Below are 12,797 nucleotides of genomic sequence, written 5' to 3'. Positions count from 1 at the left end.
CTAACGAACACTCAAGCCTGAACCACAGGACCACTCCCTTCAATTCACTCCAATATTTCGTTTCATAAACAGGAAGGGGGGATGGATTTAAAATAGAGATCTACCCATTTAAAATTCTATTGAATTCATCATCACAGATTAGAAGTTTGACAGTGACGAGATGCTCATAATTTATGCATGAAGCTGTTGCATTTTAAGCGTGGACAGCCCACATGGAAGACAGAGATACGTGCTTGTAAGCGGTGTGTTCTGCATTGAAGATGGCCAGCCATCAGCCAATACACTCAGAGGATGCCCAGTGAAGCTATGTGAAATAGGATTAACGAATGTAAATGAGAAAGAAAAAAATTTTCCAACGTTCCATCTTACATATTAATAATTGTTTTTGTGGGTGGGTGAAGAAAGACAGCCAAGCTGTTGGTGTGCGGATGTAAAGAATAATTCCTTACTACCCTCTTGTGGTGAATATAAAGAACAGCTTGCTGATCAGTGACTGTCCTCCACCTCCCCTGTATTTCTAATAATGAGCCTCTACGAATCTCCTACGGTGAACCACAATTGATTGCTGATATTTAACAGTTCTTCTTTTTTTTTTTAAAAGATTTTATTTATTTATTTGACAGAGAGAAATCACAAGTAGATGGAGAGGCAGGCAGAGAGAGAGAGAGAGGGAAGCAGGCTCCCTGCCGAGCAGAGAGCCGGGACTCGATCCCAGGACCCTGAGATCATGACCTGAGCCGAAGGCAGCGGCTTAACGCACTGAGCCACCCAGGCGCCCAACAGTTCTTTTTAAAAGACTTTTTTTATTTATTTGACACAGAGAGAGATCACAAGTAGGCAGGCAGGCAGACAGAGGGAGTGGGGGGAAGCAGACTCTTCGCTGAGCAGAGAGCCCGATGCGGGGCTCGATCCCAGGACTCTGGGATCATGACCTGAGTCAAAGGGAGAGGTTTAATCCACTGAGCCACCCAGGTGCCCCATTAACAGTTTTTAAAGTCCTGACGTTTTAATTCATTACGCAACAATAATATCACAGTCTATTTCACAAGATAAATATATGAGAATGTATGAAATAGAATAGCAGCCAGGCCTACACCATTATCTTCTTCCCCTCAGCTCCCACTCCAGGTCCCTTTTTCTTCAACAATGTAACATTACAGACATGGTAATGTCAGATGATATAGCATGACGAATCCCTTCCTGATTGCCCACATGTTTTCTGAACCCAAAGATAATGTATACACCATGTACTTGGACTTGTTTTAAATAATCATTCCATTAAACTTCCCTGACTAATTAGTTAGAATTACCCAAATTGTACTGCACTCCTCCTAGCCACTTTTTCCTCACTATTTACCAACATGAGGTTCGGTCTATTGAAGTAAGTTCCATTGCTGTTCTGTGCACATAACTTCTTTTTTCCCAACTGTTTTCTTTTTTTCATGAACATCATTTCTGGCTTCATCCAGTACTTAATCAGTTATTTAATACCCAACTGTACGTAAATTTCTTGGATGTTTCCGGTTTCTTTGCATCAGTGACTTCTTTTTATTTCAATGGTCACAACTTGAACCTAATAAATTAATTGCTCTATATTATCTTTATCTCTAATAACATTGTTTCCATTTTCCAACTTACACATCTAACCACCAAACTATGTGCTAAAGGAGGAATATCTCTCTATCTATCTATCACCTATAGTAGGCAGAACAATGGACATCCAAAGATGTCCATGGCCTAATTGTTGAAAATGAGTATGTTAGGTTATAGGGCAAAATAGAATTGAAGGTGTCAATCAGCTGGGGTCTTTAATTTTTATTATTTTTTTAAGATTTTATTTATTTATTGGACAGACAGAGATCACAAGTATGCAGAGAGGCAGGCAGAGAGAGAGGGGGAAGCAGGCTCCCTGCCGAGCAGAGAACCCGATGCGGGGCTCCATCCCAGGACCCTGAGATCATGGCCTGAGCTGAAGGCAGAGGCTTAACCCACTGAGCCACCCAGCGCCCCTAGCTGGGGTCTTTAAAAGTAGAAAGGGAGGCAGAATACGGAGGGTCAAAGAATGGCAGTGTGGGAAGTATTCAGTCCAGCTTCACTGGCTTTGAAGATGCAGGAAGGGAACCATGAGATGGGGATTGTGGGTAGGTTTTAGAACCTGGAAAATGTAAAGAAAGAGAGAGAGAGAGAGGGAGAGAGAGAAAGAAAGAAAGAGGAAAGAAGGAAGGAAGAAATAGGGAGAGAGGGAGAGAGGGAGGGAGGAAAGGAAAAAAAGAAAGAGAGAAAGAAAGAAAAAAGATTCTTTCTTGGAGCCTCCAGAAGGCACACAGCTTTATACATACGATTTTCACTCAGTGAGAGCCACTTCAGACTCTGACCTCCAGAAGTGCCAGATAAAACATCTGTATTGTTAAACCCACTCAAAGTATGTACTTCATCGTTAGAGCAGTAACAGGAAACCGATTATCTATCTACAGCTCTACACAAGCTCTGGAGGGGGTGGGAGTGGGAGCAGCAGAAGGAAATATAGAGAAAAGACAAGACAAAACAGTGAGAGTCACTGTCTTGCAAGAGCTGCTGCTGCTATGATCTCTGCAACCAGACGGCCTGGGCCTCCGCTGACTCTGCTGCTTACTCAACTCCTGACTGTTGCTTAGCCAGTCTGAGACTCACCTCTCTCATCACAAGAAGAAGAAGGAGGAATTACAAGATTTCATCTTCACAGGTTTGTCTGGATATTCAATACACAGTTTTAAGTGCTAAGCTTTCTGTGTGGCAGTTAGTAAAATTTCTCTCTCCTTATCCAAATACCCATTTTGTACCCCAGGGAGCCTGCTGTTCTTAAGAATGGATAGGAGAGGAGGGAACCGTCAAGACTCACGATATCAGCTCAAAGGAGAATACACATGGACTACATTGTGTTAACAGAAGCAGCACTGCAGACTTCAGGTTCAAGTCTCAACTCTGTCCCCATTAGCTACAGCAAGCACCAGCGGAGCAGAAATTTTATGTAAGGCTGTGATTGCTTGAGGAAGTCATTTTATCCTTTGGGCCCTCAGTTGAATTGAAAAGACTTCATTCATCCTACCCAAGGCTTCATCCTACCCAAGGCACTCTTGGCATGCATTTTAATTTTTTTGTCTTAGAGCTTCTAAACATTAAAAAGAAAAACAAAAAACCTGACTTTTAAGAAAGTGTAGGCTTCTGGTCTCAGCTCCGTTGTAGCTGAAATGTAGAAAGCTTAGACATCACATTTGGTTTACAAGGAAACACTGAACAAATGGAACATCAGTAACTTTTCTGGAACTATCTGGGGGCACGCAGACAGGAACACCTGAGATCTACTTACTTTGAGCAGAAGCTGCTGGAGCTCTATACTGGTAGGAACACTTAGATGGTAATTCTGACAAAATACTAGATGGGGGTGGGGGTGCGGTTTGCTGTACTGGGGACCCTCACACTTTAGTGGGATTTATATTTAGAAACTCCATCTGTTTCTCACTGTGAAGATCTGGAAAGACCTCCTGAAGGCTCAGGCAGGAGGAAGGGAAGAGTAATCTGTAAAGAGACCGGAGCTTTATCCATAAGAGAGGCTGACTCTTCAGAGAAAAAGAGTTTGCTAAAAGTTTATTTCAGTAAGTGGGCAGGGTATTCCTCCCACTCAAGCTCCCTTTAGTCTTCCTGTCTCACCTAAGGAAGGAAAACATAGCCAAGAGGGATCAATGGAATAGATAGGGAAAGCTGCGAGCCAGGAAGGGGGATATGGGGAAGTAGGGAAAAAGCTATACCAAAAAGGTCATGGTTCCAGGATATTGGCCCATTCAAACACTGAGATTGATTGACTGATTAATACAATTTTATTTATTTACTTGACAGAGAGAGAGCGCACAAGCAGGGGGAGTGGCAGGTAGAGGGAGAGGAGAAGCAGACTCCCTCAGAGCAGGGAGCCTGATGTGGGGGTCCATCCCAGGACCCCAGGATCATGACCTAAGCCAAAAAGCAGATGCTTAACTGACTGAGACACCCAGGCGCCCAAACAAAGATTTAATTGGAAGACTATATCATGCCCCCTTTCTCCTACACCTTTACATCACACCAAGAATTTCCCAATATCATGACAGCAGACTATAGCTAAAAGAGCTGCAAAACTAAGACTTTCTTTGAAAACAAGTACTTAGGGAAGTCCCAGGTCCAAGGGGGAGACCAAACCAAGGTCATCAGCTGAATTTGAAGCCTCTGTATCCCAGGCTTTTTACTTTGAAGCCATAGTAAACATTAAGTAGAGCCTTACTCTTACGGAGATTCCTAGAAATTCTCACATCACAGGACTACTGACCTCAATTCCTACTACCTGATACCACATGTCTGACTTTCTACAAAGTATTACAAATTTAGCTTTCTACAAATTATTACAAGGCATGATAAAAGAGAATAAAAAAAAAACAACAAAAACACAACATAAAGAGACAGAACAATCATCAGAACAAAAACTGAGCTATGTCTCAAATGTTGGTATTACCAAATAAGGAATTTAAAATAACTGTGATTTCAGTTAAAGGCTGTACTGGAACAAGTAGACAACACATGAGAACAGATGGGTAACATAAGCAGAGTGATGGGAACTATAAGAAACAAACTCTAAGAAACAAAAGGCTAGAAATCAAAAACACTGTAAAAGAAATGAAGAATGCCTTTGACCGACTCCTTACTAGATTGAACACAGTCAAGGAAAGAACCACAGATCTTAATGATAGATCAGTGGAAATGTCCCAAAATAAAATGAAAAGTAAAAGAAAAGAATAAAAACCCCCAGAACATCGATGAGCTGTGGGGTACACAGGGTGCCTGGCTGGCTCGGTGCGTAGAGCATGAGACTCTTGAGTTTCAGTTGAGTTTGAGCCCCTTGCTGGGTGTAGAGATTACTTTAAAAGGGGGAAAAAAAAAGGTTTAAAATACACAATATCTAAATACCACAAGGAAAGAGAATATAGCAGTAGAAATATCTGAAGCAAGAGGAAAAAGAAAACCTTAGACAAAATTTATAATTCTACATACACCACCAAACAAAGCATCTATAAAGATTTTTTCCCAAATTAACAGGTGACAGTATGGGCATTTGCACTGGTAGACCTGTGTTTCCGTGAGCAGTAAGTTCTTTTCAGTTGTGGCAGATGAAATGGAAAAGGAACCTAAGAAGAGGCAATATAGAGTGGCAGATTGGGGTAAGAGCTTGTAGGACCATGAATACCACACTATATTTTTTGGACCTTAATCCAAAATCTGTGATAAAATTTTACCTAAAAAAGAAATACTAATGACACGCTGCAGAGTCAGGCAAGGCTGGGAAACCGTAGGATCATTAATAGTTACGGCGAAAATCCAGGAAAGAGAGAATGAGAACAGTGTCTGTGGCGAAAGGTAAAGAATTTTACCGCTGCAGAAACACGGAGCGAGTCCTACAACCAAACAGCAAATGCAGTAACAATGCTCAGTGAATAAAATGTGATCAAGGGATTGATTCAAAGTTGGGAAATCTTACTGACCAGCACCAATATGAAACTATTTTCCAAAAAGAAGCTGGCATTTCAAATTTAGAGTTTTCAGAACTGCAATTAGCAACAGGGAAATTATTCAGAACTTCTTCCAGAAAGCTCCTACAGTTTGTAAATGCACAAGAACTGCATCTTAACCACCCATGTGACCTTGAAAATCATGGCAGATGCTATCTCAAGTACAGTTTCGGATAATACTGATATGACTGTTCTTAAAATTTCTGACGGACTACCATTAAGGCCTCATCTCCCACAAATGCAGATGTTACAGGCATGTGATTTCAGCCTTGCTGACTTCAACATTCTAATTACCAGTTTTCTTTATGGATGAATTAGTTGAGTAGCTGTGTGATTTATCCTGATTGATTGTCATCATGGCACAACATTTGCAGATGGAATAGTCAATGAAATGCATTTTTAGCAATAGCTATTCTGGCCTCCTGCAATATACATGTAGTGTCAAGGTCTGACAGTTCTATCTTGCATATTTTAGAGCAGCCTTTCTCTTATAGCATCTACAGAGTTTGGGTGAAAATACTTATAACTGTGTCATTTGGATGATTATGATAAAAAGCAAGAGGACTGTAAGGCCACATAGACTTTCACTGCATCTACTATACAGTATTGTTAACAGTCTGGGTAAAGAGGTTGTAAACCCCTGATGTGTTTTGCACAGACCATGCAGTATTTTATGACTTTAAAAAAAAAAATTTATGACTCTTAAAGAAAATATTTCATTTATTTACTTGAGAGAGAGAGAGAGAAAGCATGAGTTGGGAGGAGAGGCAGAAGGTGAGGGAGAAGCAGACTCCCTGCTGAGCAGGGAGCCTGATATGAGACTCCATCCCAGGACCCTGAGATCATGCCCTAAGCCAAAGGAAGATACTTAACCAACTGAGCCACCCAGCTGCTCCTATGACTTTTTAAATAAATAAAAATATTCTTCTTAAATAGATTTTACATGAATGCTCTTTTTTCTTCTTTAAAGATTAGGAAGTTGGACAACACCAATTCTACAGTTCTATCAACCATGGCCCCAGAACTCTCCACTGTTCCCCATATGCATGAATTCCATTTAGTCCTTGCTGCCTCCCTTCCTTAAATTACTTGCCTAGGGGTACCTGGGTGGCTCAGTGGGTTAAAGCCTCTGCCTTTGGCTCAGGTCATGGCCCCAGGGTCCTGGGATCGAGCCCCACATCGGGCTCTCTGCTAGGCAGGGAGCCTGCTTCCCTTCCTCTCTCTCTGCCTCTCTCTCTGCCTACTTGTGATCACTCTCTCTGTCAAATAAATAAATAAAATCTTAAAAAAAAAAATTACTTGCCTAAATCCTTGCATTAGTCAGTAAGGGCTGACATAACAAAATACCACAGACTGGGGAACTTAAACAGCAAAGATTCACTGTCATAGTGATGGAGGCTAGAAGTCCAAGATTAAACTGTTGACCAGTTGGTTCCTCCTGAGGCCTCTGTCCTTGGTTTGCAGATGGATGCCTTCTGGTCATCTCCTCATATGGCCTTTCCTGTGTGTGCATGCCCCCTTGGTGTCATCCCTCTTTTAAAGAACCAGTTCTATTGGTTTAGGGCTTCATACTTATAATTTTATTTAATCTAAGTGATCTCTTTAAAGACCTTATCTCCAAATACAGTCATATTGGGGGTTAAGGCATCAATCTATGAATTTTGGGGGATACAAATCAGTCCATAACACTTGTGTAAGCATTTGGGTTTGTGAACATTCATAAAGTATTTTCATTTTTAATCATGGAATGAATGACCCAGCAGAAATCAAAATAATAGAAGTAGAAGGGGCCTTTGATATCATTAGCTTGACTTCCTAACTGACTTTGATCTGAGGTTACTGTCCCTGTCTGATCAACTTTGTCTTTGCCTTGTGAGATAACTAACTATGCTAATTACTTGCTACTATTTGTTTTCCATTGAAGCACATCATTTTGGTTGATCAGATAGTATCTATGGGAGAATTTTGTTTGAGTTATCATTCATCACATCAGGCAAAGTCTTGTCTATGTACATTTCTGGGAGACATACTTTTCTGATAATGTCGATGACAGCTGCTCAGCTGTTCTTCTGAGCAACTGGTCTGATATCAACCTTGTGACAATGTATTTTGTATAAAAGCCCATCTTTCCTATTTGCCTGGTCAATGTAAACTTAGGAACAAATGTGTGGAGAGGCTACGCCACTTGGAGATCACAAACTGTCCAAGAGTCGGAAAGATAAAAATTCAAAATCCTCACTTGCATACGCTAAGTGATTGGTGTTGGGCCAATTACTTTTTCTCTCAGAACTCTGTTCTCTGATCTTTGATGTGAAAATGTAGTAACATTAAATGTCTCTTAGTCCAGTTCTTGGCAATATTTCCTGTGCTCAGGCATCACCTGGAGCCTTGGTCATGTGTACATTCTGATTCAGCTGATCTGGGATGAGGCCAGAGATTTTGGATTTCCCACAAGCTCCAGGTGATCCTGAGGCAGCTGGTCTGTGGACCACACTTTAAGCAGCAATGGCTGAAAGGACAGAATGAGAGAACAGGAGCAAAGCATTGAGATCACTGCCCACCACATCATAAGAATCCGAAAAGCCCTGACTCCAACTGCTCGTGTTATTGAGATGGAGCTTACAGATCAGTATAACACACCTTCACAGGAGTATTCATTGTATCCCAGTTGTGGTTTTCTTTTGTCTGTCTCCTTGCCCTCTACATTAAATCCATGCAGTTGTGTTATATTTTATGTAGCCTTGGAAATGACTTTCAACAATTTTTGCAAAAAAAAAAAAATTACATAAATTAAATACATTGATAAATAGGGAAAGGATACATTTTTACAATGACTTGAAAATAATGTAACCACAGAAACTAACTCAGAGCCAGTTTGAACCACCTGGACTCTCTGATCAGTACTTCCAGCCAACCACAGGCACCTGGGAGATGATGTCACTCCCAGACAGCTTTATTGTGCCCTCCCTCTTGTAATTCCCTAGTTTGCACAACACAGCTCATGTTTCCAAACTTCTTTCAGGTCCTTAAAATGTATCACTGTCCTAACCTTCCTATGTGCTTTTCCTCTGGTACTCTTGTAACCTCCCCTCCCTTCGGTTCTCAGCTCTGATGCTGCCTTCTCCAGGATGTTGCCTGATCTTCCTCTTCCATTTGAGTTTAGCACCTCTCCAGAGGCTCTCATAGCATACTTTGCTTGCCTTCATCTCTCTGCATATAAAAATTTATTATAACTGCTTATTTATATACGCTGATCTATCCCTCCATCCCCCCAAATCAGTAAGTTCCAGGAAGGCAAGAGCACTACGTTTATGTACCATGAAAGCCTGAGTACTTATATGAGTGCCTGACGTATGGTCGCCACCACAATAAAGATTCACTAAATATGTAATTATTTTTTTCTAAAGATTTTATTTATTCATTTGACAGAGATTACAAGTGGGCAGAGAGGCAGGCAGAGAGAGGAGAGGAAGCAGGCTTCCCGCTGAGCAGAGAGCCCGATGTGGGTTTTTGATACAGCATTTATCAGCAACAACTTGGATTAATTTTATCAAGCCTGGGATACTCAGCCACAGCCATCATCTCAAAATCTAAATACTCACTTATAGTATCAGTCCACCTAGGCACTTTGCCCAGCTGAGAAAAATGTTTAGGAATAATTCCTAGCTGGGTTTTAGCACGTGGCAAACACATGTCTCTGATATCTCCTATGAAAGGGTTCCAGGATGAACCTCGTTTAACTTCGGTCTGGGTCTCAGATTATAACTTCATAAAAATCAGCAAATTGACACATATAGAACTGTACCCAGAATGAAACTGGCATATACTGAGAAGTGGATTTCCAAGAATCACCATCATTAAGGGGAAAACACCTTCAAATTGTACTGGTAACTGATCATACCATGGTCTCATCATTTTCACTATTCAAAGGAGACAGCTCATGATTATTAGTAAGATAAAAGCAATGAAATTGTTTTCAGCTTGTAAAACATGATGGCATAATCCATTGCTCAATTTAAAATAAAATGAATTCTTCCTTTTTGGTCTGGACAAACTGAGAGCTTATCAGAAATTATGTTACATTTTCAGAAAATAGTACTGAAGTTCGTCAACCCTCTGAGAATATAGTAAGCATTCATAGGAATACCTTAAAAATAGATCCTGAGGTTTTTATCTTGGTTGGAAGTATAGCACACTCAATTAAATACGACAGAAACCATTCAGCATGTGCCTTGAGGCTTATTAAGTTCTCCAGGACTTGTGATAATGAAGATAAACAGTTTAACCTTTGCTAGACTTGGGACCCTGGTTACCACAATGTCTCATTAAAGAAGAAACACACTAGGAAAAGCATAGATAAATGTATTATAAAGCACCATTCTTCTAAGTGGTGTCCCAGATCCTCTACTGTTGCACTCTAATTTTGTTTTCTCCCACATTTTGTCTATTTTCTGAATTCACAGAACAGCGCTTTTTTTTTTTTTTTAAAGATTTTATTTATTTATTTGACAGATAGAGATTACAAGTAGGCAGAGAGGTAGGCCGAAAGAGAGAGAGAGGAGGAAGCAGGCTCCCCGCTGAGCAGAGAGCCCAATGCGGGGCTCGATCCCAGGACCCTAAGATCATGATCTGAGCCGAAGGCAGATGCTTACCCGACTAAGCCACCCAGGTGCCCCAGAACAGCGCTTTTGAGAAGGATCTTTGTTACTGAATTCTCAGCGTAGGTTTTAAGAGTTAAGATAGATTAGCTCGCAATACATTTTGTAAACTGGAGTGCTCTAGGGACAAACATTTGGATGGTCCCTAGTGTTTAGAACAGCTTCTAAAATTTGGTTTGTATTTATGGAGGACTGTATTTCTTTAAAAGATTTTATTTATTTGTTTGACAGACAGAGAGGAGAAGAGAGCACAAAGAGAGGGGGTGGCAGAGGGAGAGGGAGAGAAGCAGGCTCCCCACTGAGCAGGAAGACTGCCGTGGGGCTCTATGACCCCGGGATCATGACCTGGGCTGAAGGCAGACACTTAACCGCATGAGCATCCAGGCACCCTGAGCACTGCATTTTTTAAAAGACAGACAAAGAGAAGAAGACAATCAAATTGTTTAGGATTAGTAAATTCTATGGCAAAAAATAAAAGCAAAAATAATAATTTATGCTGATCATTAGAACCTGCTGACATCTTAGTGCCTTGTGTTAATCTGAACCAGCCATTGAACTAATAATGACTGGCTTCCTCTGCTTCTCTTGAATGGCTTTCAGGAGGAAATAAACCAATGGAAAATCTTGCTTCTGATCTCCACTTTGTGAGAGGGAGATGGTCCATGGAGGATCAGGCTTCAGCTACTGGGGATGGGGGAGGGAGGGGGAACATTGTAAAGCACTGCTACAGATGGAGAAAAACACCCTTGCTATTTAGAAGAGCCACTGAGACTCCTGAAAGGTATGGAGAACTTTGCTGGAGACTCAGGAAAGTCGAGACACAGCCAGATGTTATAAGATCTAAGCTTTTGCTCATCCCAAGAGAGAAAATAAGACCAAGCTGCCTTAGAATTAAAAGCCAGGGATCCTGGAGGATCGTTTAGTTGTTTTATTTTGTAACCTCTAAAATAGCTTAAGAAGTAGAGTTTGGAAAAAACAGACAATCATTATATAATATAATCTGGATATAATTAAAATTGAGAATGGATAGTTCTTTTTTTTTTTTAGTTTAAAAGATTTTATTTATTTATTTGACAGACAGAGATCACAAGTAGGTAGAGAGGCAGGCAGAGAGAGAGAAAGGGAAACAGGCTCCCTGCTGAGCAGAAAGCCCAATGCGGGGCTTAATCCCAGGACTCTGGGATCACAATCTGAGCCAAAGGCAGAGGCTTAACCCACTGAGTCACACAGGTGTCCCAAGAATGGATAGTTCTTAAGAAGGCTAAATAAGGGAGACAATCCTAAATAAGGGGACTTCTGCTGGAATAACTGGGTAAAAGTGTGCTCTCTCTCTCTCTCCCCACTGTGGTGTTAGGTTGAGAGGCTGTGCATCTGGGGCTGCTGAGGCCCATCTCTGGTATTTCATGGGAAAAGAACACTTCAGAGTGAAGCCAACACAAAGAAAAACAGCTCCAAGGTGGAGATAGATTAGTGACATCATCTGAGCCCCAAGCAGTGGCTCTGTCCAGAACAACATCCACCTCTCTTCTTTCCAGTTACAAGAGACAACAAATCCCCTCTCCTGCCTCAGCCATCTTAGGTTGGATTTCTGTCACTTGGAATAAAACAGTACTGGTTAATGCCCCCCCAAAAGGCTAAATAAGGTAGAGAGTGCTTCATTAAGGCAAGAATAAAGCAAGTTATTTGACACACTAAAATAAAGCAGAATGCTACCTTATTCACAATATATCAAGTGACAGGAAATACTTTCTTTTCCTAATAAGAAATAATAAGGATAAAGCAAATTAAAATTATAGCATTAAGACATCATTTCTGAAAGTCTATCTAACATTCTATATTGGGAAGGATGTTGAGAACTGGATATTCTCAGAGTACTCATAAGAGTTAAAATTGATACCAAAGAACAAATCATCCAATCAAGAAATGGGCAGAAGACATAACAGACATTTCTGCAAAGAAGACATCCAAATGGCCCAGAGACACATGAAAAAGCACTCAACATCACTCGGCAAATACAAATCAAAACCACAGTGAGCTACCACCTCACACCAGTCAAAACGGCGAAAATTAGTAAGTCAGGAAATGACAGGTGTTGGTGAGGATGTAAAGAAAGGGGAACCCTCCTACACTGATGGTGGAAATGCAAGTTGGTACAGCCAGTTTGGAAAACAGTATGGAGGTTCCTCAAAAAGTTGAAAATAGAGCTACCCTATGACCCAGAAATCGCACTACTGGGTATTTACCCTAATGATACAAATGGAGTGATCTGAAGGGGCACATGCACCCCAATGTTTACGGCAGCCAAGTCCACAATAGCCAAACTATGTAAAGAGCCTTGATCTCCATCAACAGATGAATGGATAAAGAAGATGTGGTATATATATATATATATATATACAATGGAATATTATGCAGCCATCAAAAAACCTAAATCTTGCCATTTGCAATGACGTGGATGGAACTAGAGGCCATTACGTTAAGTGAAATACGTCAATCAGAGAAAGATAATTATCATATGATCTCACTGATAGGAGGAATTTGAGAGACAAGACAGAGGATCATAGGGCAAGGA

At 40.9% G+C, this 12,797-nt stretch overlaps 1 long non-coding RNA gene across 1 annotated transcript; it reads left to right on the top strand.

The window, feature by feature from the left end:
• Positions 1–2,544: 2,544 nt before the first annotated feature.
• On the top strand, positions 2,545–12,157 carry LOC116600648. The gene is made up of 3 exons (XR_004289742.1): positions 2,545–2,722; positions 2,825–3,377; positions 11,580–12,157. It is a non-coding gene; the product is annotated as an uncharacterized LOC116600648 (long non-coding RNA).
• The last annotated feature ends 640 nt before the right edge of the window (positions 12,158–12,797 follow it).

Source organism: Mustela erminea, chromosome 1 (genome assembly GCF_009829155.1).
Source record: "Mustela erminea isolate mMusErm1 chromosome 1, mMusErm1.Pri, whole genome shotgun sequence".
Taxonomy (NCBI): domain Eukaryota; kingdom Metazoa; phylum Chordata; class Mammalia; order Carnivora; family Mustelidae; genus Mustela; species Mustela erminea.
This window is presented reverse-complemented; position numbering and strand designations above follow the sequence as displayed.